The 26,693-nt window shown below is 34.7% G+C and overlaps 3 long non-coding RNA genes and 1 pseudogene across 6 annotated transcripts; 3 read left to right on the top strand and 1 right to left on the bottom strand.

The window, feature by feature from the left end:
- The first annotated feature begins 5,832 nt into the window (after window positions 1-5,832).
- LOC147940990 (uncharacterized) lies at window positions 5,833-6,648 on the top strand. Its single transcript, XR_015560885.1, has 3 exons — window positions 5,833-6,043; window positions 6,151-6,292; window positions 6,423-6,648. It is a non-coding gene; the product is annotated as an uncharacterized LOC147940990 (long non-coding RNA).
- A 3,145-nt stretch (window positions 6,649-9,793) lies between these two features.
- LOC147940989 (uncharacterized) lies at window positions 9,794-11,757 on the top strand. Of its 2 annotated transcripts, XR_015560790.1 has the most exons (7): window positions 9,794-9,944; window positions 10,177-10,300; window positions 10,378-10,505; window positions 10,601-10,664; window positions 10,750-11,023; window positions 11,178-11,240; window positions 11,329-11,757. It is a non-coding gene; the product is annotated as an uncharacterized LOC147940989 (long non-coding RNA). The 2 variants fall into 2 exon arrangements; XR_015560789.1 differs by having other exon boundaries at window positions 10,601-11,023.
- A 1,243-nt stretch (window positions 11,758-13,000) lies between these two features.
- On the top strand, window positions 13,001-14,665 carry LOC104700619 (mitogen-activated protein kinase kinase kinase 20-like; annotated as a pseudogene). The gene has a single exon (XR_015562719.1). The product of XR_015562719.1 is annotated as a mitogen-activated protein kinase kinase kinase 20-like (transcript).
- Window positions 14,666-17,986: 3,321 nt separating this feature from the next.
- Window positions 17,987-19,270, bottom strand: LOC147940988 (uncharacterized). 2 transcript variants are annotated; one of them, XR_015560940.1, is made up of 3 exons: window positions 19,120-19,270; window positions 18,433-18,473; window positions 17,987-18,150 (listed from the first exon to the last, which is right to left on the bottom strand). It is a non-coding gene; the product is annotated as an uncharacterized LOC147940988 (long non-coding RNA). The 2 variants fall into 2 exon arrangements; XR_015560939.1 differs by having other exon boundaries at window positions 17,995-18,351; window positions 19,120-19,263.
- Between the last annotated feature and the right edge of the window lie 7,423 nt (window positions 19,271-26,693).

Raw genomic sequence — 26,693 nt, 5'->3', positions numbered from 1 at the left:
TTTCTGATTGCGAATAACACCTTTCTCACATAGTGCATTTTGGTTTTGGTTATATGACATTTAACGTAGGAATACCTATACGATCATAAGCAAACAAATATACATTCAATTGTTTTGTTGGTTTAATGGTAACAAGACATTTAATATGCAGGATACTTTGCTATGACCTGAGCCAAGCATTTTCAACTTGTTCACACATTTAAAAACCTTTTCGTATAAGAAAGATATCAAAATAGATATGCTTTCATTAAAATCCTCTTTTAATGCATGGAACCCGAGTTTGATAGGGGGAACTAAATATATTTAATGTTCTAGGTAACTAATGACTAATGTGACCGTAACTAGTCCGATAAAGATATATAGGACATGTGAGTAGGCGAAAGCTTATGCTATAATCGAGAGAATGTGATGTTTAGAGAACGTGATATTTTATACAGGTATACTTAGCAATCTCATGACATTGCTACCGATCGAATGGGCCTGCAAGATTTTTTATCAAAAAGAATTCTCAAATTACGAAAGAAAATAATCGTATTTCTCATTTAAATAATTAAGAATCCAAACATTTTTTGTCCAACTCATGATAATGTATACAAAGATCTCATACCAAAAGATATATAAAGGAGATGTACTATGTGAACAAGTGATTTATAATTATGAGATTGGTCCAGAGAAATATTAATTAGATGATATATGTTTTCACTTTTATACATTTTTAGTTTGAAATAATATAGTGAAAAATATTCTCTGAGTAAAAAAATTCTTAGACATAATATTGTGTGGTATTACGAGTAAAAAATTGTATATTCTCTCTTTTCTAGTTTTTTGGAGGACCAAGGACCAAGAGAGGCCCAGAACCCAATTGTAAACTGGTACAGCTTCTCTGGGCTGCAATTTGTTGATCTTCTACAACTGGAGGACCAAAATCAAAATGAGGACTTTTTTTTGTAAGTGATTTTACTATACATGAGTTTGTGTATTGGAATATAAATACTAGGACATACCGACATAGACAAAAACTGGCGGTACAGTCTTGCATTGTAGCTTTTGACTAGACGGACCCTGAGGGCAGACACAAAGTCAGGGTTTCCTCGATAGCTGGGTTTATTTTTCGTTACCAACGTTTTATAGCGTGCAGGGATTATAGTTCTTTTGTTTGTTTGTTAAAAAAGTTGCGAAATTATCGAAGATACCATTTCCTAAAAAGAACAAAAGATTATTGAAGATATGAGACAAAATTATACTGATTAAAAATATTGAAATGATTTTTTCTATTCTTTCTTTTAAATCCTTTCTCACAAATACTTTCTTTTAAAAGTATAATGCAAATTTTATTTGCATATTTGGCTAATTAGCACGTCTTGTGATGTTGGAGATCAATTCATTCAAAAATAAAGATCAATAGAAAAAGGGGTTATTGGTCAAATTGAGAACTTTTTCCATCAAATATTTCAAATACAATAGAACCTCTATAAATTAATACTCTTTAAATTAATATTCGCTATAATTTAATAAAATTTTTCGGTCCCAAGTTTGGCCGGTGTAGAAAATGACATATTTCGATAAATTAATAAGATAATAATTTTTTTGAAAATCCTATGTAAAAATATGGACTCATCAATATCATAAATTAATAATCATATAATATTAATATATATATATATACATATCTAAGAAAATATAGTAAAATATGACTATATTGTTGTTTGCATATTCTTGAACTTGCATTCTTATTGGAGCTCATCTCTAATATTTTTCATTGTCGTCTTCTCAAATCGCATCCAAAAATTGTAAAGAGTTCTAAATGTGATAATTGCTTCTTTATATGTAATTGGTTCTAAAATTACCGCAATATCTTATTCGACTTCATCATTACCATGAATGATACTAGTAGCAATTTCTTATAAACTCTAAACTTCTAACATCTATCATTTTTACCTACACTTTAAACTTAGCAATTACAATAAACAAGATTATAATTAAGAAAATTCTTTACAAATATGAATAATAACAAAAGTATCTTATTTTGTAATACAAAATTTAAAATTATGAAAATTAAATTTCATGGTCTTGACTTTATTAATTTACAGAGGTTTAACTGTAAAGACTTTCTATCCATGCTTATGGATTTCGGCATTTTTTCTATGATGAATTTTGTCTTTGTGAAAATATAGACTCAGACCCCGATTGGTGAAAACTTAAGACTTTAAAACCATTTTAAAGTTTTAAAAGCATTTTATTTGTCAATCAAACTTTTATGATTTTATTATTTTTTTAAGTCTTAACAGCCACTTTAATTTTTTTCTTCTTTATTTCCCTTCCTTTTTTGAAACCTCAAAATGACGCTTTAGGTCCTGCTTGGTACAAGACTTTTAAGACATTAAAAAAATTAAAGCCTTGACAGTCATTTATTTACCAATCAGACTTTTTTTACTTTTTTTTTTTAAAGTTGTGTAAGTCACTTTTTTTTTTCTTTCTTTGTTTTTCCAGATTTTTTAAAGCGTCAATACCAGGCTTTAAAATTAAACAAATATAAAATTTTATTTTCTTTTCCCATTATACTTAAAAGCTCTCCAAAAGTTTATATATAAATTTTACATAAATTATTTTTACACATTAATTATTCTTATTTGTTTCTCTTTCTTTTAAGATCCATTTTAATAATAATAATTTTTATTTTCATTATCATCATTTTAATATATTTTAATAATAAAAGTAACAGTTTCAGTTTTAAAAGTATTTGTTACCAATCAAATTTTAAAAGTTAAAGTTTCTACAGTCAAAACATCTACAACCAAATTCTCTACAACTAGAATTTTAAAGTTAAAGTCTTTAAAACCATAAGTAACAGCTGTTACCAATCGAGGCCTTAAAATCAACAAATTTAAAAAGCATTCTTTTTATTTTCCCATCATATTTAAAAGCTCTCTAAATATATATATATATATATATATATATATATGTATTTTACATATTTTATTTTTACAAATTAAATATTCTCATTTTTTCGTTTTCTTTTAAGATCTATTTCAATAATAATTTTTTTTTTCCATCATCATCATTAATAATGATGTAAAAGAGTTTATGAAAATCATTAATAAGAGATTAACATTCAAAGCAATGCATTGATTAGTGTTTAATAGATTTTTGACTGGTCATATAACTACTCAATATAAAAAAAATTCAAAACAATTAAAAATCAATCACCAAAAAACAAAAGAAAAACAGAATTTTCAAACAAAATCACATATTTTATTAACCTACATTTTTAAAATTTTAATTTATCATTAATAAACTTTATTTTTGTTATTAAATTGTTATGAATTATATTCTGACATAATTTATATTTATTATTTATACAACTACAACTTTAAAAGTTAATGGTAAACAATCAGATTTTAAAAGTAAAAGTTTTTACAGTCAAAATATCTACAGCCAAATTCTCTACAACTAAAATTTTAAAGTCAAAGTCTCTACAGCCAAAAATAACAGCCGTTACCAATCAGGACCTCAATGAATTATCTCTTCTATCTCTGCATTTTCTTCTCGCTTTCTCTCCCCACAAAGACAAAATAACATCTCTGACCATCATTTATGTGATTCGATGAACTCAATGAATTTAGTTAAGAGACAATTGCATATACACCCACTTTCATAAGATATTCTTACATTCACACCTACTTCTTGATCATGATGTACTTTTGAACATATTTTGGCAAGTTTGTCATAAAATGAAGACTATTTTCCTCTTGTATGACCTCCTTCTATCATTCTCTCTCTATTTTTCTCTCTTGTTTTTATCTTTATTATCATTTGTTTAGTTAATATTAATAAATTTTGTATTTTTTTTTTGCACAAAAGATTATAATTACATTTTTTCTACATTTTAAGATGCATCTTGCTATACTTTAGATGAATGAGTTATACACTATCCAATTTTAGCTGAACATTTGTTTTACGATAAGCACATGTTAAACTGTTGATACTTACTTGATTAAACTATTAAATTCATAATTTGAATATGTAATGTGGTTGGTTGGATGTGGTTTTGTGGATGCACTTTTGTGGATATATTCTGCATTTCTACATTTTAATATGCATTCTGCCATATTTTAGATAAATAAGTTATATGCTATCCATTTTTATCGGAATATTTGGAGTTATAATTTAGTGTTTAGGGTTGTATAATTTAGGATTTAGGTTTTAGGGGTTATGTGAATTCATTGTTAATATTTTGGGTTTATGATTTAGGAGTTAGGGTTTAAGGCTTAGATTTAGGGTTTAGGATAAAATGACAACATCAAATCCATATATTCATGGTCATGTGGACACCAATAGATTTTTTTCTAGAGATTTAGGGTTAAGGATACAACGACAACATCAAATCCATGTTCGTGGTCATGTGGATACCAATTAATTTGTGGGTTCTAGAGATTTATGGTTTAGGATACACCGATAACATCAAATCCATATATTCGTGGTCATGTGGATACCAATCGAATTTGCGGGTTTAACATACATCAACAACATCAAATCCATATTTTTGTAATCACGTGGATACCAATAGAAATTGTGGGTACTGTGTAACAGATCAAAGTTTCTTAAAAGGGAATTTCACAAGAAATGCCATTTTTAAAAGAAAAGTTACGAGAAATGCCAGTTTGTATTTTCCTTTTCTAAACTGCCATTTTTTTGTATATGCCACATATTAAAAAGACAGAAATACCCTTGAACTAAAGAAAACAAGAGGGATGAGACATGTGAGCGACTGTTTTGTGCGGTTCACAAAGAAATATTAATGACACATTTCTCTTTCATTAGGTTGTATCTGTGTAGACAATTTTTAGGGCACTATAACAATATGTAATTCTTGTCCATCCATAAGGTAGTAGATAATGATATTGTAAAACGCATTGTGGACAACTATTTTGTGTCTACCAATTATTGTAATACAGGAGAACCTTAGACAATGGTTTTTATTCAAAATTAGAAACTAATGGTAATTGTTGACATTGTTGTCTATCAAAATGTGGTAGGCAGTTTATCCAATTAGTGTAAGACAAACAAGTATTTTTTCACAAACTTGTTGGACTGCTCATATTATAATGATTGCCCAAAAGAGATTACATTTAGGAGAAAAAAGAGTAGGTTTTACATAATAAAATTCTGAAGGTAGATAGACAAAAACGCAATGAGGGACGATAAACAAACATGTCCACCGTAGGTCAGGAACAAAGCCCTCTAAGTCTCTCGTCCATCAGAGGCACAACATGAACAGATATGGTCTACCTAAGAGAATGAAGGACATAATAGTGGTGGACAAAAACCTTGCATGTTAAATCTGGTCCACCGGAACTGCAGACCTATAGTGTAAATTTTTGTTTGGTTAGCAATAGATAAACAGGGTCTGACCAAACAGATATGGTCCACTTAAAAGAACTAAGAACATAATAGTGGTGGACAAAAACCTTGGCTGTTGGATCTGGTCCACGGGAACTGAAGATCTACAGTGTGGACAATTTTTTTGGTTAGTAATGGACACAAAGGATCAGACCAAACAGATTTGGTCCACTTAAGAGAACAAATGACAAAATAGTGGTGGACAAAAACCTTGGCTGCTGGATCTGGTCCACCGGGATTGCAGATCTGCAATGAGTACAACTATGAGAAAATTATCATTTATGCCATGAACAGTGACATACTAAATTAAGAATGCCAGTTATCTTAAAACCTTTTCCCGGGTGCCACAACTTCTTCTTAAATTGACGAATTTGTCCCCAAAAATACTGAACAATAAAATAAATAATTAATATTATTTTTTGTTATCTCTCTGAAATTCTCATTTCTCTCACTTTCGATTATTCATCTTCTTCCATCTCTCTCTCTTTCTCTCTCTTCTTTCCTCCCTAGAAACCTCCATATCCCTTCTTCCATCTCCAATTAATTCCATTGGCTTCATCTACTGGAGAAAAAATAGAACCAACCTCCGTCATTGATGAACAAATCTTTTTGTTCATTCTGGAGATGCTCCCTTCAAGACTGAGTATGATATTTCTCAATTTTAAGATTCTCTTGTTTGTTTCCTTTTCCATACAATTTTAATGGATCAGATCTAACATCTGACCTGATATTTGTTTTTCGATGGACCAGATCTGGTAGACCAGATTCGAAGGAACAGATCTGGGTGGACTAAACCCTTAACATGTTGTAGGAGGTGCTCATGTTGTCGTCAAAGATGTTTCCGTCGAGATTGGAGATGAGATTCATCTGTTATCTTTGGAGACCAAATTAGGTATTAATTGATGGACAAGATCTAGAGGACATTAATGTACCATTCACATAACTTGTTCATCATCCCTTTGTCAAAAATTGACTAACTCTCATTTTATTGTCCATTTTGCATATCTCCCAACCATCATTAGACACAAGTATTGAAGAGGATTCAAGGATATGACTCCCGAATGAAAACATTAAAGACCTAACTAGGTACTAACTGATGGACTAGATCTAAAATATTGTCCATCTTCTAATTAGTCTACTAACTTTGTTACAGCATGTTTTTCTTAAATTATAGCATGTTGTTTTTGTTGTATTCATCTCTTTATTGTTTCTTATGTTCGATGGACATGTGTTATTTTGTTCGATGGACATGTTTTTATAAACCAAATTGTGTACAAGCATCATAAACAGAATACAGAATGGACAAAAGTATAGACTTAGCACAAGTAGTGGACAAACATCTTCACATGTTTATCATTGTTATAAACCATCTTGTCTACAACCAACATGTTGACAAATTTATAGTTTAAACATATTGTCTACCATAATAGTGGACCAAATTTAAAATAAAAAGACTTGTCCACAATACAATATGGACAAGAAGCAAACAATGTGGACATAAAAGATTTGTCTACTAAATCATCTTCTAAAAAATAGAGCAACACATTCAAATTTTCTTCATTACCTACAATATAAATATTAGACAATAATTTTTTTTCTACAGATCTAACTATGGTAAAGAGAACAATTAATACTCGTTTGGACAGCTGTAAAAATGTCACATTCTATGTCAGCTAATTTAAATTCTCCACGTGCACATTTCCGAGTTAATAAACCAGGGTTAATTTAGTCTTCTTATATCTTCCACTCATGTGAAAAATGGCATTTCTCAGAAGGAATAAGAAAAGTGGCATTTTTGCCAAGTTTTTTTTGAGGAAAATGGCATTTCTAGCCAAAATCCCTACAACTATTTTTGTTAGCAATGAACAGAAAGGGTCATACCAAACATATATGGTTCATAAACAGAACAAATGACATAATAGTAGTGGAAAAAAAACCTTGGTTGTTGCATCTGGTCCATTGTATCTACATATAAAGAATTTTCATTATATGCGGTCGACGGACTGAAACAGATGGAGTTTGGCAAAGAGAGATACAGTTTGTGTCGCAGTGCTGGCGACAGATGGAGAGAGCATGAGATGGAAGAAGATGAAAAATTAAAAGTGTCTAACATGGAAGAAACAAAAAGTTGGGGTGAGAACAAGAAGAGAGAATTTATGTTTTGCAGATCGTTTATATTAATTTTTAAAAAATAAAGAAAAAAATTAGTTTTATGATTTTAAAGAAAAAGGATATAATAGTCTTTTGATTATAGAGTTATGGCAGCCGGGAAAAAAGTGGGGGAAAATGGCATTGACCAAAATATTTGCTACTGTTCATGGCATAATTGATAAAATTTTCTTCTTAAAACTTATCCAAATGGTATTTATGAATGTAATATTTTGTTAATAATCCATTAACACATCAAAGTTTGTTATCCAAATAGTATTTATGAATATAATATTTTGTTAATAATCCATTATGCATCTAACTTAATCTTAAAGTATGTGGACAAACAAGTTTATTTCATATTGAAAATTAATTAAGTGAAAGAAATTTATTAATTTCTAATTTATTTAATTAATTTAGTTTGGACTTATAATTTGTTAATTTGACTATGAACACCAATTCAATTGTATTTGATTTAGAGTATTATTTTTTTTTTGTGGAAATAAAAAATATTGAAAGATAAAAAAATGTTTATTTATAAGTTAAACTTGAAACATAGTAATTAAAATGAAAAACAAATGTTAAAAAAAGAATATTAAAAGAGAAAGAAAAAATAGAGAGAGAAATGAGAAGGAAAAAAAAGAAGTAAAAATAATTTATTGGAAAAGAGAGAGAGAAAAATGAGAAGGAAAAAAAAAAGTAAAGGTAAAAAGAGTTAGAGAGTATGTTGTAATTTTACAAGTAAAAAGTATAGGTGTAGCAAAAATGGGTGTAAATGTGAATAAAGTTGGGAAAAGTGGGTGTGAGTGCTATTTTCTTTTTAGTTAATTGTATTTTGAAGAAAATAAATATAAACTCTAAAACTATCTTTACTGGTCCTGTTTCCCCCAAATTCTTTTATTAAAAACAAATAAAAAATACAAAAAGGAGAAATGAAGAGAGAACCATGTTTAAGTTACTCTGGATAGAAACATTGCTCATTCTTTTTTTACAAATTTCAGTTTGTTAATAGTAATATATTAAAATATTAATTTTTTTTTGTTGAGCAACTGTATGATCGTTCTCCCGCTAGCGATGCTCTAAGAAGACTATGTTGAGTGAACCCAATGACACCAATTGTAAACACTACTTGAAACAAATTTCCAACTTATCTTAAAATCTAAACTAAACATAAAAATTACATGTATGCCATTGAGAAATCTTGGAGAACCGCGATAAGAACTGTTGTTAATTGTTCCAATCAAGCCGATTGAAGCGTTTAACGACAAGCAAGTGTTCATCGTCACGGTGGATCTCACCATTGCCATCCCCGCCGTTTTAAAAGTCTCACTGTCATCTTCTTCTACATGTTTGTCATTATCAAACCAACCGTCGTCGCCGCTCGGTCATCGGATCTCATTATCACCGCCTACTCATCGGATCTTATCATCGCCACCAAATCTCATCATCGCCACCACCATGTAGTTCATCGGATCTCATCACCACCACCACCACCACTTAGCCTCACAGAAATTGCTGATGATTTATTTGCCCAGTTCATTTTTTTTTAATTAAACAAAAGAAAGAAAAGGACTTGAGGACAAAAATGTCATTACATAGCAAAATAAGTACCTAAATCAGTAAGCATAGACAAAAGGTCCTAACTAGACAATACCTACAACAAAAAATGGTTTTCTCATAATTAAATCATAGAAAAAGATTCGCTGCATCAATAGTGTATTAATAGAACTAGCTCCTCTTGAAACAAAAAGAAAAGAAAAGAAAGAATTAACTCCTTTTGTTTTTCTTATAAGCATTATATCAATAGTATGACCAAATACAGTCTTCGTAGCAATCTTCTGTCTTTGAAAATGAAACCCACTATTCCATAGCTCAATACCCACAAAGTCATAACCAAAATAAAAACAAACAAAACATCACACGCTAATCAATACAATAAAAATTGGATGCGTTTCTTTACACTGTGACACTTCAGCTTTAACTTTCGTGTTGACAAATAAGATAAAATCAGTAGCCAATTATAATTAAAACAATTAATACATATCAGTTTTTTTTTACCTAGGTGGAAACATAATTGTCTTCTTCATTCTATCATCGACTTCTTCTTCTTTCTCTCGATTCGATATCAGTAGTACTCGATTTCTTTCTTTTTCTTTCAAATTTATTTTGCGTTCACATATATATATTAGAAATCGATTAAGAAAGCTTCACGCGGGTTCACAGATATCGTATGGGAGAAGTTCATTCTGGCACACGGGTTCACATATATCATATGGGAGAAGTTTATTCTAGGGGAGTACGAATCTCTGATTTCCCCGTCGCGAGTTTTCTCATCAAAGAAGAAACTCTATTTTGGTCTCTGTAACGATCCTCTTCTCATCGACGATGGCGAAAAGGTAATTGTGTGTAAATTCATCGATTTTGCGCTGTTTATGGGATTTGTGGATAATGAACTGTATCTTGCCTTTTGAATTGCAATTTTCGTAGATAATTATGTCAATAAGAATGTGATCACAAGCTTATCTGAGAATGTTTCTACTATTTTCTGGGAGCAACTTGTGTGTTTCTATGTAGTTCTGATACTGGTTCTCTCTGCTTGTTTGGGATTTTTTTTTTCGTATATGAAAGAGCATCTGGTTAGAGAGGAAGGGAGTGGGAAGAGGTGTATCATGTTATCTACGATGAATGGTTTCTCAATCGCATGGGGAGATACTCCTCACTATTGGGAATGGATTTCAATTCCTGAATCTAGGTATTTTTTTTATTATTATCTGTGCAATAGCTCGTTGGGATAGTGATTATGGAAAATTGTTGCCCTCTGTTATGAAGGTTTGAAAAGGTAGCAGAGCTTCTCTATGTCTGTTGGTTTAAGATTCGTGGCAGAACGAATAGTAAAAAGTTGATGCTTGGATTAACATATATAGCTTCAAGAACTTGATCATAAGATTGTCCTCTAGGTAATATAAATCATTCACTTTGTTTGCATCTTTTACTGAATTAGTGAATCATGTGGTTGTTGTTGTTTTTTTTTTTTTTTGAAAATGAATTTTAGGAGCGTCGAACAAGAAGACAACATGAAAGGAAGGAGAGACTAGAGATGTCATGGGACCTGTAAGGTTGAATAGAGAACAAGGTTATTACACCAGAGGATGACTATAATAAGAGTTTATATTCTCATGCATGAAATTTTATTACTATCAGATTTGTGTGTCGGAGGAAGACTAACAAAGATGTTTACCGCGGAGTATGGGTATGGCTGGAAGAATTTTCAGTCAAAGCTGAAAAGAGAAGACACAGGGAAAGAATGATATGTACAATAAGCATTACTTATCATATAGGAAAGCTAGAGAACTTTTTATTTTCTGGATGGTTTATGTCTTAAGCACTTCGGTTCAATGCGCAGACAGAGGTATAAAAGGTTAAGAGGAGGAGAGAAGAGAGAGCAGTGGAGAAAGCTCGACATACAGAAGAAATGGTAAATTCTGTCTCATGTTATAATAACCAGATCCCTGACAATTTCACAAAATCGTTTGGTACAAAGAGATGTATATGACTGAATTTCATATTCACCCTATCATCTCTCATATTTGATTCATATTGTATATCTACTGACTTAACATTGTATGCAGGCATTATTAGCTAGAGAACATACTCGAGCTGAGTTCCATGACTCGGAGAATAAAAAGGAAGAGGTATAACTGCGTGTCTTTGTTTTTGCAATTAGTTCCTCTTTTAGATTTGTTTGGTGTATGATGCTTGATATATCTCCTTGATCTACAGTTCCATTTCGATCAAAGCAAGGTGAGGTCAAAGATCAGATTACGTGAAGGTCGACTGAAGCCAATCGAAGTCCTCTGCAAGCACTTGGATGGTTCTGATTATTTAGATATTGAGCTTAGTCAACCCAACATAGTTTTCAAGGTATTTATTTAGATTATGTTGAATTGTAAAAACATATCGTGTTAAGTTATATTACCTTGAGGCTTATCAGTCAATTACAAACTTATGATCAAGTTCTTCCAAGCAACATTTTAAAGAAGAATAAATCAATCATCACCTTGCCTTGATCAATCCATATAACTTCAAAGAAACAAAAACTTATTTTTGAGGTAATAAAATTTAAAATATATTCAAAAAACCAAAATTTATGAAATAAAAAACTCAAGTATCATATGATGATAGAAATAATAAATTAATAATAACCAAAAAGAGAATTAGCATTGTAATTATCAAAAGATTCTAACCAACATATTAAATTAGGAATTCGAGAAAAACAGGTTCAGCACAATGTTGCAGTTTTGCATTGCCACTTTTGAAGCTGGCCTGCGATAATAGTTTTATATGTGTAATGACACAAACTTTTAAATTGTTTTGGTTTTCTCCACTAAATGTTCTATTATCTGCATTTGTTGTAAAAAACAGTTTATTAATTGAAAATAATTTTACATTCATACACAAAAATTTTAAAAATAAATCATGAAATATATAATAAAAAGTAACCCGCTGCATAGTGCGGGTTCCAACCTAGTCTATATATAATAGCAATCCGAATAAATGCAAAAAAATTTCGATCGTATCTTTTGAATAATTTTTTTAAAAAGTCTGTTGAAAATTTTAATTGTATGTTTTACGAAAACTCGTGATTGTTCATTGTAACAATTTTTTTTTTGGAAAGTTACAACTGTTCATTGTTAAGTTGTGTTTATTCGAATATTTGTATCTTTTGAAATCTATATATATTTGTTTGTTTGAACTGTTTTTGTTTTTTTGTCATGACATAAAATAATATAAATTTTAATCTCAACAGTTTTCATAGCTTTCGAAATTATTCTCTAGCATTCACTCTTTTAAAAGTAAATAAATTCCTCCAATTTTTGATTTAACAAAAGATTTTTGGAATGATGAATCTACTTTACAACTTTTAGTTAATTTTAAATATAAAATTTTAATGAAAATACCCTAGAGTTTTTTTCCAAGAGTTAGATGATATTATGTAGTGAGTTTTTGGATTTGAATTTTGAATATAGTAATAAAAATATATTTTATTTAAAAGCAGTTTATATGGGTTGCATACATCGAAATTTGGATGCTGCATTAACGTTACTAAAAAATCTAGATCTAAAAAGATATCTTCAAGTTATATGGCTATCTTGTATATTTTTCATCTGTGTTGGACGCTTTAATTGTAGTAAACGTGAAATTAATTGTTTGAATAGTATTACTTTCGAGATAAAATTTCAACTGTTAGAAGAAAAACAATGATTTTCCAATTCGTCACTTCAATATAAAAAGAAGACTTTTTTGTTAAATAGTTTTTTATATTTATTTTAGAAAAATCATACAGCTGTGTGTGTTCATTGTAAGGTTGTATATTTTCCAATAAAAATCTATATTGTGAACGGAACGTATAGTCAAGGTTCGGATTTGGGTTTTGATTTTCTCAGTAACAGAGGAAAAAAGGAAAATAAGAAAAAAGTAAACTTGAGTCCCAAGTAGTAATCAAACACAGATTCATTATAAATATATATCCTCACGGCCTCTAATCTGTCTCATCGTTTTAATAAAATCAGACTTCAGAAAAAGGAAAAAATAAGAGAGATAAAAAAAGAAAACAGAGTTCTGGGGTTAGAGTTCTAGGGTTAGTAGAAAGATGTCAAATTCAACATCTTCTGATCGATTAGGTCAGTGGGAAGAAGACTCGAACCGTCCCCACAAGAAGCGTAAGTATTCACAAACCAGATCAGAGACGAACGTGATAGAGGATGACGCAGATTCGTCGAGCAAGAAGAACCGTTTAATCCTAAGAAAGCTAGAAAGCGATTCGTGGGTGGTGGCTCGTTTTCTCGGAAGCGACTCAAACGCCTCTGTTTACTTAGCCTTAAGAACGACCGAAGAAGGCGAAGACAATCTTCCTTCCAAGATGGCCATCAAGTCTAACGAGATCTCAGAATCAGCATATCTCATGATCGAGGAGAAGTTCTTAACCCGTCTCGAAAGCCCGTACATCGTCTCTTGCTACGGCCACGAGATAACAGAGGAGAAGAAGGAGAAGAAGAAGTACTTCAACACCATACTCGAGTACTGTCCTGGCCAAACCCTTGAGAAGCAAATCAAAAGCCACAGAGAAGGGTTACCAATTGATGATGTGAAGAGATTCGCTAAGCGATAGCTTGCGTGGTCTCAAGCGTATACACGGAGAAGGGATCATTCACCGCGACATCAAACCAAAGAACATCTTACTCACGCCTGTGAACAGAGTATTTGCCATGTATGGGTATAACAAGGCTATGATCTCTGGTTTGGGAAACGCGTTGGAGAAAAAGCGGATTGATGATGGTGAAAGCTGGAATCACACGAGTGGAACCGCAAGGTTTATGTCACCGGAGCTTATAGGGGACAAGGTTTTGGACTATGGTGCGGATGTGTGGGCTTTTGGTTGTACTGTGCTTAAGATGTTGACTGGAGAACGGGTTTGGGGAGAGTATGATGAGCTTGATTGGCAAAGTTGGGTTACTGTCATTGGTAAAAGTGGTCTGGTTCCAACTATCCCTGATTACTTGTCTGAAGAGGCTAAGGACTTTCTCAGAAAGTGTTTGGAGAGAGACCCTGCTAAAAGGTGGTCTGTTGATAGTTTGATCAATCATGAGTTCTTGTATGATGAAGAAGAAGCTAAGTTTGAAGCATATAAAGCAAATCTAAATGCTGTAGCGGCGTTTCAACAAGAAGAAGAGGAAGAAGAAGAAGAAGAAGAAGAAGAAGAAGAAGAAGAAGAAGAAGAAGAAGAAGTAGAAGAGGAAGTAGTAGAAGTAGAAGAAGAAGAAGTAGAAGAGGAAGTAGTAGAAGTAGAAGAAGAAGTAGGAGGAGAAGAAGCAATTATAATAGATGAAGAATACCTTAACGACGATTCGGAAGAAGAAGATGAAGTTCAGAGCTTTATGTGACAATCTACACTTCTTTGGAATCTTATTTCATGAAGATGATTATTGTAAAGAGAAAATATGTTTCCGTTGCTCTGTATTTTTATTGATTGTTTCAAAAGCTTGAGATGTTATTGTGTCAATCTTTCTATAGAGATGAGTTTATTACTGATCTTGTTAGTTTCATCTGACTCGTACTATCCTGAGTGTTTTTGTTTGGCCTTTCTAGTTACTGTAATTGTATTGTTTGGTTCTATTGAATTGTTCGGTTCGGTTCGGTTTGGTCGGAACTTGATTGAATTGTTCGGTTAATTGTTCTTTTGTTGTTGTTTTGGCGAAGGAGAGAAAGAGAGAGAGAGAGAAGCAGATCCGTTAATGGAGAAATGGCAGAGCTTGATTCTGTAAACGAAGCCAAGGTCAAGGAGGAGAAGAAGAAGCTATGGAAAGCTGTTTTCGCTATCTCTGGGATTATGATCACTCTCGTCATCTTCAGGTCTCTCTCTCTCTCTCTATCTCTTCTCTCTCCCCACTCGAATCGGCCTCTCTCTGTTCAAAATGATTGGAAAAAAACGATCTGGGTTTTTCGAATTTGTGCTTTATAATTGCAGGAAAAGATCATGAGAGTGCCTTATGAATTGAAAAAAGAGTACTTTAAACACTCTTTGTTTCTAGTATTCTGTAATCGTCTCACTACATCAGCTGTTTCTGCTGGTGCTTTACTGGTAACAACACTGAGTTGTAGTTATATATATTCATACTATCTTAATGCTTTTTAAAAAGAAGCTTTGGTTTTTGATTTTTTTGCAAATCCTTTCGTTTGTAGGCGAGCAAGAAAGTGAGGGAAGTATTTTAGTAGGAAAAAAAATTAAAATTTAAAATTATACCTTACGAAATCATTTGAATGTTATAGAATAGATTGAATACATAAATATTATACATAAACTGTTACTAAAAACACAAACATCAAAATGAAAACTTATAACAAAAAATATTATGTAGAATAGACGCAACTTTGCAAAAAATACTTTTTAAAGTATTATAAATATATTAGATATTTTATGAATAATTATGGTAAAGAGCTAAGATTAAAAAAATCATTATGACAAAGTGATACTAACTGAAAATATTGAACTGATGGTTATTATGAGTAAATATAATTTTCTATTAAGTATTTATAATCAAAAATATATTTAATAATGAGTGAAACGGTATCAACGAAAAATTAAAATTAAAATACACAATTTTTAGAAACAAAATAAAATAAATATTAAATATTAAAATAGATTTTAACGAAAAGTTATGATAAATAGATGCAACTGTTAGTTCTATATTAATTTTTCTTAAATTTCTATTTTGCTACAATCATTTCTAAAATTTTAGTTAGATTATAGAATAACATTGAATATTAGATATTAATATTCAAATTATTTGGAATCAACTAAAACGAAAAATTTGTTTCAATGAACAATGATTTGTTAGTTATTGATGAAGATACAAATATATAGAAAGTTCAAAAACATGACTATTTAAATAGACACACTTATAAAAACGAAAAATTGTGATGAAAAAATATGAATAAAATATAGTGAAAAGACACAACTCTACAATGAACTACAACTTATTGAGTTTTAAAAAAATAAATAAAAACAATTTTTTACGAAAAAATAATACGAAAAATCGCAACTGTTGTCCGCATGTATTCAGATTGTTATTATTATTTTTAAATATTAAAAAAAAATTAACGAAAAGTTACGATAAATTGATGCAACTGTAAATTCTATATTATTAAGTTGTATTGAATTTCTCTATTGCTATAATCATTACTAAAGTTTTAGTTAGATTATAGAATAACTTTGAATATTAGATATTAATATTCAATTATTTAGATTCAACATAAAATAGAAAATTTGTTTCACCCAACTTGTTAGTTACTGATGAAGAGACATATATAAAGAGAGTTCAAAAGACATGACTATTTAAATAGACACACCTATTAGAGCGAAAAGTTGTGATAAAAAAATATAAATAAAATATAGTGAAAAACACAACTTTACAATGCACCGATACGACCATTTAATTAAAAACAACAAATAAAAACAAAATTTTACGAAAAGGTATTACGAAAAAGCGTAACTATTGTGTCTACACTTAATTATTCCTAATAACGCATATAAGCTGCTTTTAAATAGAAGACATATTTATTACCATATTGAAAAGTCAAATTCAAAACTCGCTATTAATCCATATAACTCTTGGAAAAAACTCTAGATATTTTCAGTAAATTTTTCTATTTAAAATTAACTAAAATGTGTAAATTAGATTCATCAGTTGCAAAAATCTTTTATTAAATCAAGAATTGTAGGAATTTCTTTACTTTTAAAGAATGAATGCTAGAGAATAATTTAGAAAGCTGTAAAAACTGTTGAAATTGAAATTTTATATTATTTTGTGTCATGACAAGACAATAAAAATAGTTCAAAAATACAAATATATATATATATATATATTTCAAAAGATACGAATATTCGAATAAACACAACTCTATAATAAACATTTGCAACTTTACAATAAAAACCGTTACAATGAAAAATCACAAGTTTTGTAAAACATACAGATTTTTTTGGAAAATTAACCAAAAGATACGATTGAAAGAACACAACTTTTGGTGGTATTTATTCGGATTACTATTATATATAAAAGAAAATTTAAATTGTGTGTTTTACAAAAAGTTGTGACTGTTCATTGTAACCGTTTTTTTTGTAAAATTGCAACTATTCATTGTAGAGTTGTGTGTATTCGAATATTCATATCTTTTGAAATCTATATATATTTGTCTGTTTGAACTGTTTTCATTTTTTTGCCATGACACAATATAATATATTTTTTTAATCTCAACAGTTTTTACAGCCCTTTAAATTATTCTCTAGCATTCATTCTTTTAAAAATAAAGAAATTTCTCCAATTCTTGATTTAACAAAAGTTTTTTGGAATGATGAATCTAATTTACAACTTTTAATTAATTTTAAATATAAAAATTTAATGAAAATAGCTAGTGTTTTTTTCAACAGTTAGATGATTTATATAGTGAGTTTTTGAATTTAACTTTTCAATATGGTAATAAATATGTATTCTATTTAAAAACAGTTTATATGGGTTAATAATTGGTGACCCGTGCTATGCGGGGGATTTTATTTTTTGGTTTACAGTTTGTGTTAGTTAATTTTTTATAAAATGTTGATTTTTAGTTTTTGGTGTTTTGTTGTTTACGTTGCAATTTTAGTCTATGGAACAATTTGATCCATTGTAGTACACCTTATCCAAAAAGTTAAAAAGTTCTATTCGATGCAATCAATCATTTATATTCTACACTTCTATTTGAAATGTTATAGTTGGTATGTTAACCATGTTGTATAGTGGTTAACGTTCCTCTATAATAACGTCACAGGTGATAAGTGTAAAGGTGAGAGAATCAAAAGCAACACATGCGATAAACTTCTAGCTCAAGTCCGATGTTATTATTGTCATACAAGTCCCCTGTTTAATAAATCTCACTAACGCTCAGTTTGAAAAAACTAAAAACAAACATTGCAACAAACCAAAAGAGAAGAAAATGAAAATGCAGAGTGCTTGGAATGTTTTCAAGGGCTCATGTGCTCATTGCCTCTCCATCTTTTGATGATTCCTTCTGCAAATTCCCACCAATACAAGATTTGGTTATCATCATAACAATACCACTATCTACTTTCATCTTCTTAAATTTCTCTTCAAACTTCTTCATGATGGTATCTTTCCCAGTTTGATTCATTCCTACACTTGTTCTATTTCCTTTTTTTCTCTCATCCGCATAAAGTTGAAAGAATAATCGAGTTTCATCATCCGTCCAACTCTAAAATGATGCATAAAAAAAAATGAAACCACAACCACTAAGATCCAAACCAAACACTAAGATAAAACCCAAAACACTTACATCTTTAGACATCTTCTTTCTCAAAACACTTGAGTTTTAACCTGAGAAATCATCAAAAGCCAAACAAACAAGTGTTAAACAAGTGTTAAACATATCACATACACACATATCACATACATACATATCACATGCATACATATCACATACATACATATCACACACATAAACAGAGATGATGAGTCTCGACTAAGTAATAACGAACAAAAAAACGAGTAGTAGCAGCAAAGGAATGGATTCATATCAGACCAATACACACACATCAGCAATAAACAAAAACAAAAAAAACGAACCGTAGTTACCATTGCAATAAACGAGTAGTAGGAACAAAAAAACGAGTAGTAGCAACAAACAAAAAAACGAACCGTAGTTACCATTGCAATAAACGAGTAGTAGCAGCAAAGGAATGGATTCATATCAGACCAATACACACACATCAGCCATTTCCAATAACATTAACCCAGGTAAAGTCAAAGAGAGAGAAAGAAGAAACCCTTATATTGCTAACCCATTGAATCTTAACCTACTGGGTATCGATTAATTTCAGTGAAAGTGAACTAAATCATGCTAACCCAATGAATCTTAACCCTTATCATGCTAACCCAACAATTCAAATCCCAAATTAAGTGAAGCAAAAAACCAATATACATGGAGATGGAGAAGGAATTAGAGAGAGATGAAGAAACTCACAGATTGGGAGAGATATATGGAGACTGGAGAGAGATAGAGCAGATCGGAGCTTTGTCGTAAAAGAAGAAGAAGCTAAGGCCGAGCTTGGCTGAGCTTTGCCGTGAAGAGAGACAAAGAAGGAGCTTCGCCGTGAAGAGAGACTGAAAAGAACAAAGAGCTTTGTTGCGAAGAAGATGAAGCTTTAGGGTTAGATTTATCTGTGATTTCTCAAAAATAATAAGGTTATTTTTGTCATATACCATATATAACGCTGCGTTTTAGTCGTAGACGCTGAATTAAACTAACGTCTAAATATTTTCGTCGCAAGACGCTGCGTTTGTCGCTGCGTTTTGACGCAGGTACTTGCGACTACATAACGAACAACAATACTTGCGTCTACCGCAGCCGCATGTACGTGCGGTAACCAAACGAACAGCCCCGATAACAAAATACAGGTCAAAATATAAGGGTTCATGTACCCTCAAATTTTTGAAGCCCATTAGTATATGATTAATTAGAAACTGCTTAGTGGGTAAGTGTTTAAGAATAGGCCCGAAAAATTAAAAATGGAGCTGCTGACGTGGCATCACCAGAAGTGAGGAAAAAAACTTTATATATATAGATTAATATAAATAAGTGCAAGCAATTACAATTTTTTTAGTACTTTTTCGTAAATTTTTTGTTTTTATTTGTTTTTTTAATAAAAAATTAAACGAATGTATCTATTCATTGTAGAGTTGTAACATCCGCGAACCGAAATCCCAGTTTAGGGATTGCATCGGTCGATGCAGTAGGTGCATCGGTCGATGCAGGCTCAGTTTTCTATGGACGAGTTAAGTTAAATGCTGCGTTTTGGGTTAGGGAAAACCCTTAACACGAGTTTTGTCTCATCAGTCGGGCTTTGGCCGTTTTTGAGAGAAAAAGAAAGAGAGAAAAGTTCCCTAAGTGTTCTTGAGTGTTCTTGGTGATTTCTGGAGATTGGAAGCTGTTCCTGTAGAGATCTGTAGCTGAGATCGTTGTAGGAGCTTCCTGGAAGTGTTTTCTTGTTGATTTAAGGTTTAGATTCGTCTTGGCAAAGGTAAGTGCATGACAATGGCTTATCTAAGCTGGAGATTTCTCTGATCTGCTTGTTATGTGTTGTTAGACTTGATAGATTGTTATTTGGGAAGTTGGGAAGCTTTCTTGTGGCTTGGGATCGAGTTTTGTGGTTGTAGGAACGAAGATCCGGCGAGAAGCTTCGGGGGAAAACGATGCTCGGCATTGCATCGGTCGATGCACTCTGTGCGTTGGTCGATGCAAATGCGAGGATGGCGCGTAAACTCTAGTTTTTTCGTGCTATGTCGAGCATGCGTCGGTCAATGCAATGGGAGCATCGGTCGACGCAACCTCCAACTGGTGTCGGTCGATGCGTGTTGGTGTCGGACGATGCTGAGTCCTGGTTTGTTATTGTTGATTGTTGATTGTTTATTGATGGTTAGAGATGTCTCTAAAGCTTGTGTGTATAGCCCAGTAGATGGGAGGATTGCCTTACTGAGTGTTTATAAAATACTCATGCATTGCAATATGTGTTTGTGGTGCAGGTAAATGCAAAGTGTGATCGTGGAATCAAGGCGATGAAGAGGAGGATGTTCTAGGGACTCAATGGTATGTTTTCTGGCGTTGCTAGGTTGCTAGAGTTGGATTTTTAGAAACATTTTTTAGGTTGCCGGTTTCATGTTTCATGATGTTTGATTATTGGATTGATGTTATGGATTATTATTGGTTATTTTATTATTGGATATTTATTGGTATTGATATTTCCGCTGTTGTTTGTGGTTGTGGATAGGTGGCTAGTGGGTATGAGACCACTAGTTGTAATTTATGTTATTTTTATATTTATTATTTATTATTTAAAAAAAAAACAGGTCGGGTCATTTCAGTTTGGTATCAGAGCCCTTATGGTTCTAGGTTTAGGTTCACTAGGCTTTGTGCTTTAGATGTTTGAGATTGCATGTCTTGATTGATTATATGAGTTAGTCAATTGTGTGTGGCATGGATTCCTAGAACATCCTCTTCGAGCCTACAGTGTGATTCCACGGTGAGTTTTGGTTTTTGTGTTTTTGTATTATGTTAAGATTGCTTGTTAGCCTCTGTTCATGGAAGTGCAGTGGCTAAAGGTGTATGAGTTGTTGGTCGTGGACGGGACGTGGTCGTGGTCATGGTCGGGCGGGTCCCGAGGCCAGCGAGTGTGTGGTCCTGAGTTCTACGAGGAGGTATGTCACAGGGTCGCAAGCGTATCATGAGAGACCAGAGGGGGTTAGCCGGTGAGCGTGCCGGGGGTGCTGGGAACCCAGGTGTGGGGTTGCAGCAGGTGGAGCCCAGGGTTTAGGGTTTAGGGTTTAGGGTTTAGGGTTTAGGGTTTAGGGATCTGTTGACGTACTGTTGGAGCGGTTACCGAGAGGGGTACCAGTGCAGGCTCCAGTTGTACCGCATGTGGCGGGGTGCAGCCGAGGGCTGCTGATGTTGAGGAGCTTTCCATCTTATGTTAGGAGGATGGAACAGTGGTAGATGAACGGTGCGAGATTCTTCGCAAGAGGTATCGAGTCTAGAGAGGCGGATAGATGGACATATGTAGTTGGAGCAGATATTTCTCTGTTTGGTGGGTAATCCAGTTGGATAATAGAAGTTGACTGGGTAGGTGTAACATTGTAATGTTATACTCGTACCACGGGAAGTACCTTTGGTCGAAAGATGTTTATAGTCTTTAAGGATTGTTGCTCCTGAGGGGACGGTGGTTTTCCTAGAATACCGATAGCTTGAGGGGCTGTGGGCTCCGAGAGTGGCAGAGGGGTTGATGTTCTCCTGAGGGGATGAGTAGTTCCCATGATACTGAGATCTTGAGGATTGTGGTCCAAGAGTGAGACGGTATAACTTGAAGACGGTGGTCTGAGAGTGAGATCGGAATGGCTCGAAGGTTGCAACCTAAGAGTGGGAAGTTGGGAGCAAGCAATGCCTAGGACATGAGTATAAACATAACGACTGAATGTAGACCTCGAGAGATTGACGGTGGTTTAATCTTGGGGCTTGGATGTGTGACCAATGGGTCAGGGTTTTATGACCAGAGCAATTATGAATATTTGGCTGTTGCGCCAGGATTGTGAGGCCGGTGGTACTGGAGTCCCGGGAAGGGGAGTTGCAGCAGGTTTGAACCGGGAAAGGCATGTTTGTCAGATACATAAGTTCACGAGAAGCCTTCATGGCAGGATAAACTAATCGTTGCGACGATGTCGGATAAAGTTCATTGGAGATTGACAGGGTTGCTAGATTCAGGGTTTTGGTAAGCTCGCTGGGGAAAATAAGTCAAGTGGTTCGAGTTAGAGGCCTGTAAAGCATTTGATATTGCAAATCGGAATATGTGAACGTATGATACTTGTTTGTTTTATTACGATTGTATTGATGATTTCTTGTGGAGAATTGCTAAGCGGAAAGCCAATTTTGGATGAAGTTACCTTGTGAAAGTTTTCCCTAAGAGACAAGTTACTAGAGGTTCTTGTATGGACAAGGGATGTTGATATTCGGGTGGTGGTGAGTTGATGTCAGCATACTTGATTGTTAGTCTAGTAGAGCTGGGGAAGTAAATAGAGGATTCATTCGTCTTATCACTTCACCGTGGGGAGCGTCGGTGTTATCCGTCAAGTTGAAGGACGAGGTATGGGTTTATGAGTTTGTGGCGATATCTTTCAGGTTGACTAACGTGCCAACAGCGTTTATGAGATTGATAAACAATGTGTTTCAGGAGTTTCTAGACGTGTCCATCATCATTTTCATCAACGACATCCTGGTTTATTCTAAGAGTCCTGAGGAGCATAAAGTGCATTTGAGGGCAGTTATGGAGCAGCTGCGGGAGCAGAAGTTGTTTGCTAAATTGAGCAAGTGCAGTTTTTGGCAGCGTGAGATGGGTTTTCTAGGTCATATTGTGTCTGCAGATGGGGTTTCTGTAGATCTGGAGAAGATTCAGGCTATCAGAGATTGGCATAGACCGCAGAATGCCATAGAGATCAGGAGTTTTCTGGGTTTGGCAGGTTACTACAGGAGATTTGTGCAAGAATTTGCGAGCAGAGCACGTCCTATGACTAAGTTGATAGGGAAGGATGTTCCTTTTGTTTGGTCACAAGAGTGTGAGGAGGGTTTTGCAAGCCTGAAGGAGATGTTGACTACTGCGCCAATGTTGGTTTTGCCTGAGCAGGGAGAACCCTATGTTGTTTATACAGATGCATCTAGAGTTGGTTTGGGGTGTGTTCTGATGCAGCTTGGGAAGGTGATTGCCTACGCTTCGCGGCAGTTGCGGAAGCATGAAGGCAACTATCCTACTCATGACTTGGAGATGGGTGGTGTAGTTTTTGCCCTGAAGATTTGGAGATCTTATCTTTATGGTGCAAAGGTACATGTGTTTACAGATCATAAGAGTCTGAAGTATATATTCACTCAACCTGAGCTGAATTTGAGGCAGAGGCGGGGGATGGAGCTTGTGACAGACTATGATTAGGAGATAGCCTATCATCCTGGTAAGGCTAATTTGGTTGCAGATGCTCTGAGTCGGAAGAGGGTAGCTTCGTCTCAGGAGCAGGAGATGGAGTCTTTGGTAGGAGAGATCAGGGCGTTGAGTTTGTGTGCTGTGTCTCAGGAACCGTTGGGTTTGGAGGCGGTTGATAGAGCAGATCTTCTGAACAGAGTGCGTTTGGCTCATGAGAAGGATTTGGGGCTGGTGAATGCCTCAAAGGATGTTGATTCAGAGTATCAGGTCTCAGATAATGGTACCATCTTGGTGCACAGTCGGATTTGTGTGCCCAAGGATGAGGAGTTGAGGCAGGAGATCCTGAGAGAGGCTCATGGGAGCAAGTTTTCTATTCATCCAGGAGCGACTAAGATGTACCGTGATCTCAAGAGGTACTATCATTGGGCCGGGATGAAGAAGGATGTAGCTAGTTGGGTTGCGAGGTGCGATGTGTGCCAACTAGTGAAGGCTGAGCATCAAGTTCCAGGAGGGTTACTGAAGAGTCTTCCCATTCCGGCGTGGAAGTGGGATATGATTACTATGGACTTCGTGGTAGGTTTGCAAGTGTCCAGGACGTTTGATGCTATTTGGGTCATTGTGGACTGGTTGATTAAGTCGGTACATTTTCTGGCCATTAAAAAGACTGATCGAGCAGCGGTCTTGGCTAAGAAGTATGTGAAGGAGATAGTCAGGTTGCATGGAGTGCCAGCGAGAATTGTGTCTGATAGGGATTCTAAGTTCACTTTGGTGTTCTGGAGAGCATTTCAGGCAGAGATGGGCACTAATGTGCATATGAGTACAACTTATCATCCCCAGACAGATGGACTGTCAGAGAGGACGATCTAGACGTTGGAGGATATGCTGAGGATGTGTGTGTTGGATTGGGGTGGCCATTAGGTAGATCACCTGAACCTGGTAGAGTTTGCTTACAACAATAGCTACCAGACGAGTATTAAGATGGCTCCTTATGAGGCTTTGTATGGGAGGCCATGCCGTACACTGTTATGCTGGACTCAGGTGGGGGAGAGGAGCATGTTCGGGGCAGATTTTGTTCAGGAGACCACATAGAAGATTCAGATTCTCAAGCTGAACATGAAGGAGGCTCAGGGTAGGCAGAGGAGTTATGCTGATAAGAGGAGAGGAGATCTTGAGTTTCAGGTAGGAGACAGAGTGTACCTCAAGATGACCATGTTGCGGGGTCCGAACAGGTCATTGACAGACACTAAGTTGAGTCCGAGGTATATGGGTCCGTTCAAAGTGATTGAACGGATGGGACCGATAACATATAGGCTGGAGTTGCCTGAGGTTATGCGTACGTTCCACAAGGATTTCCATGTTTCTATGTTGAGGATGTGTCTCCGTGAGGATGATCAGTTGTTGGCTAAGATTCCTGAAGATCTTCAGCCTAACATGACTTTGGAGGCGAGACCAGTGAGGGTTCTCGAGAGGAGGATTAAGGAACTTTGGAATAAGAAGATTCCTTTGAGAAGAGTCCTTTGGGATTGTGATGGTGTTTTACGGGAAAGTTAGAATCCAAAAGTGGAAAGTTCTAAAAATGGAAAGTTTTACGGGAGTTAGAATTGTCTATATTTAGTGGCTGTGAGCCTTGAAGGGGCTAGTTTGGCCTTCGTGGAGGACTTTTGAGTCATTATGTCCGTGTGTGGCGGTCTTTTGAGACATTGTGTGGCCTTTGTGGCGGGCTGTTTAGCCGTGTGTGGCCTTTGTGACGGGTTGTTTAGCCAATTGTGTGGCCTTTGTGGCGGGCTATTTAGCCAATTGTGTGGCCTTTGTGGCGGACTGTTTAACTAATTGTGTGGCCTTTGTGGCGGGCTGTTTAGTCAGATGTGTGGCCTTTGTGGCGGGCTGTTTAGCCAGAGTGCCTGTTTAGGCGGTCCTTCGGGACAAATGGTCTTTGTGACGGTGTTTCGGGACATATGGTCTTTGTGACGGTCCTTCGGGACAGATGGTCTTTGTGACAGTCCTGTTTAGGATATTTGTTTGGCCTTGGTGGCGGTCCTGTTTAGGACATTTGTTTGGCCTTGGTGGTGGTCCTGTTTAGGACATTTGTTTGGCCTTGGTGGCGGTCCTGTTTAGGACATTTGTTTGGCCTTTGTGGCTTGTGGCAGTGAGATGATCCATGTGTGGTCATGAGGTATCTCAGTGAGGGGATATGTGGTTGGTAGGACATTGAGATTTCTTACGCGAGCAACGGGAAGGAAACCTGGATAGGGATAGGACTCAGACGTGTTCAGAATTGTTTGCTCGCGACTCTTGGGGAACTTAGGTTCTCCTAGGACTGCCATATTCTGAGACTTTGTGGCTTGGGAGTATGGTTGGTATATCGACTTTGGATGACAATCCGGGGGCGCGCTGTAGGGTGGCAACCCGAGAGACAAGTATTGGATATTTTCTTATATATTATGGCATGCAGGCTTCGGCCTGATGAGGAGCCAATATTATGGCATGTAGGCTTCAGCCTGATGAGGAGCCAATATTATGGCATGCAGGCTTCGACCTGATGAGGAGCCAATATTATGGCATGCAGGCTTCGGCTTGATGAGGAGCAAAAAAAAAAAAACTCAAGGTTTAGGCCTCTGAGTAAAGGAAAGTCCAAAAGTCGAGAGCAAATAATGCATGGAACGTGAGTCTATCGCCTAAAGGTGACCTTTCGTAGTTCGGTCGGAGGAGTGCGGGCCGTGGAGACGGTTGCACGGGAGTCCTTGGCTGATGTTGTTCGAGATTCGAGGATGAATCTAGTTTGGTGGGGGAGAATTGTAACATCCGCGAACCGAAATCCCGGTTTAGGGATTGCATCGGTCGATGCAGTAGGTGCATTGGTCGATGCAGGTTCAGTTTTCTGCGGACGAGTTAAGTTAAACGCTGCATTTTGGGTTAGGAAAAACCCTGAACACGAGTTTTGTCTCATTAGTCGGGCTTTGGCCGTTTTTGAGAAGAAAAGAAAGAGAGAAAAGTTCCCTATGTGTTCTTGAGTGTTCTTGGTGATTTCTGGATATTGGAAGCTGTTCCTGTAGAGATCTGTAGCTGGGATCGTTGTAGGAGC

This window comes from Camelina sativa, chromosome 7, assembly GCF_030686135.1.
Source record: "Camelina sativa cultivar CO46 ecotype springtype chromosome 7, ASM3068613v1".
Lineage (NCBI taxonomy): Eukaryota > Viridiplantae > Streptophyta > Magnoliopsida > Brassicales > Brassicaceae > Camelina > Camelina sativa.
Note: the sequence above shows the minus strand (reverse complement) of the source record. Positions and strands in the feature narration are given on the sequence as shown.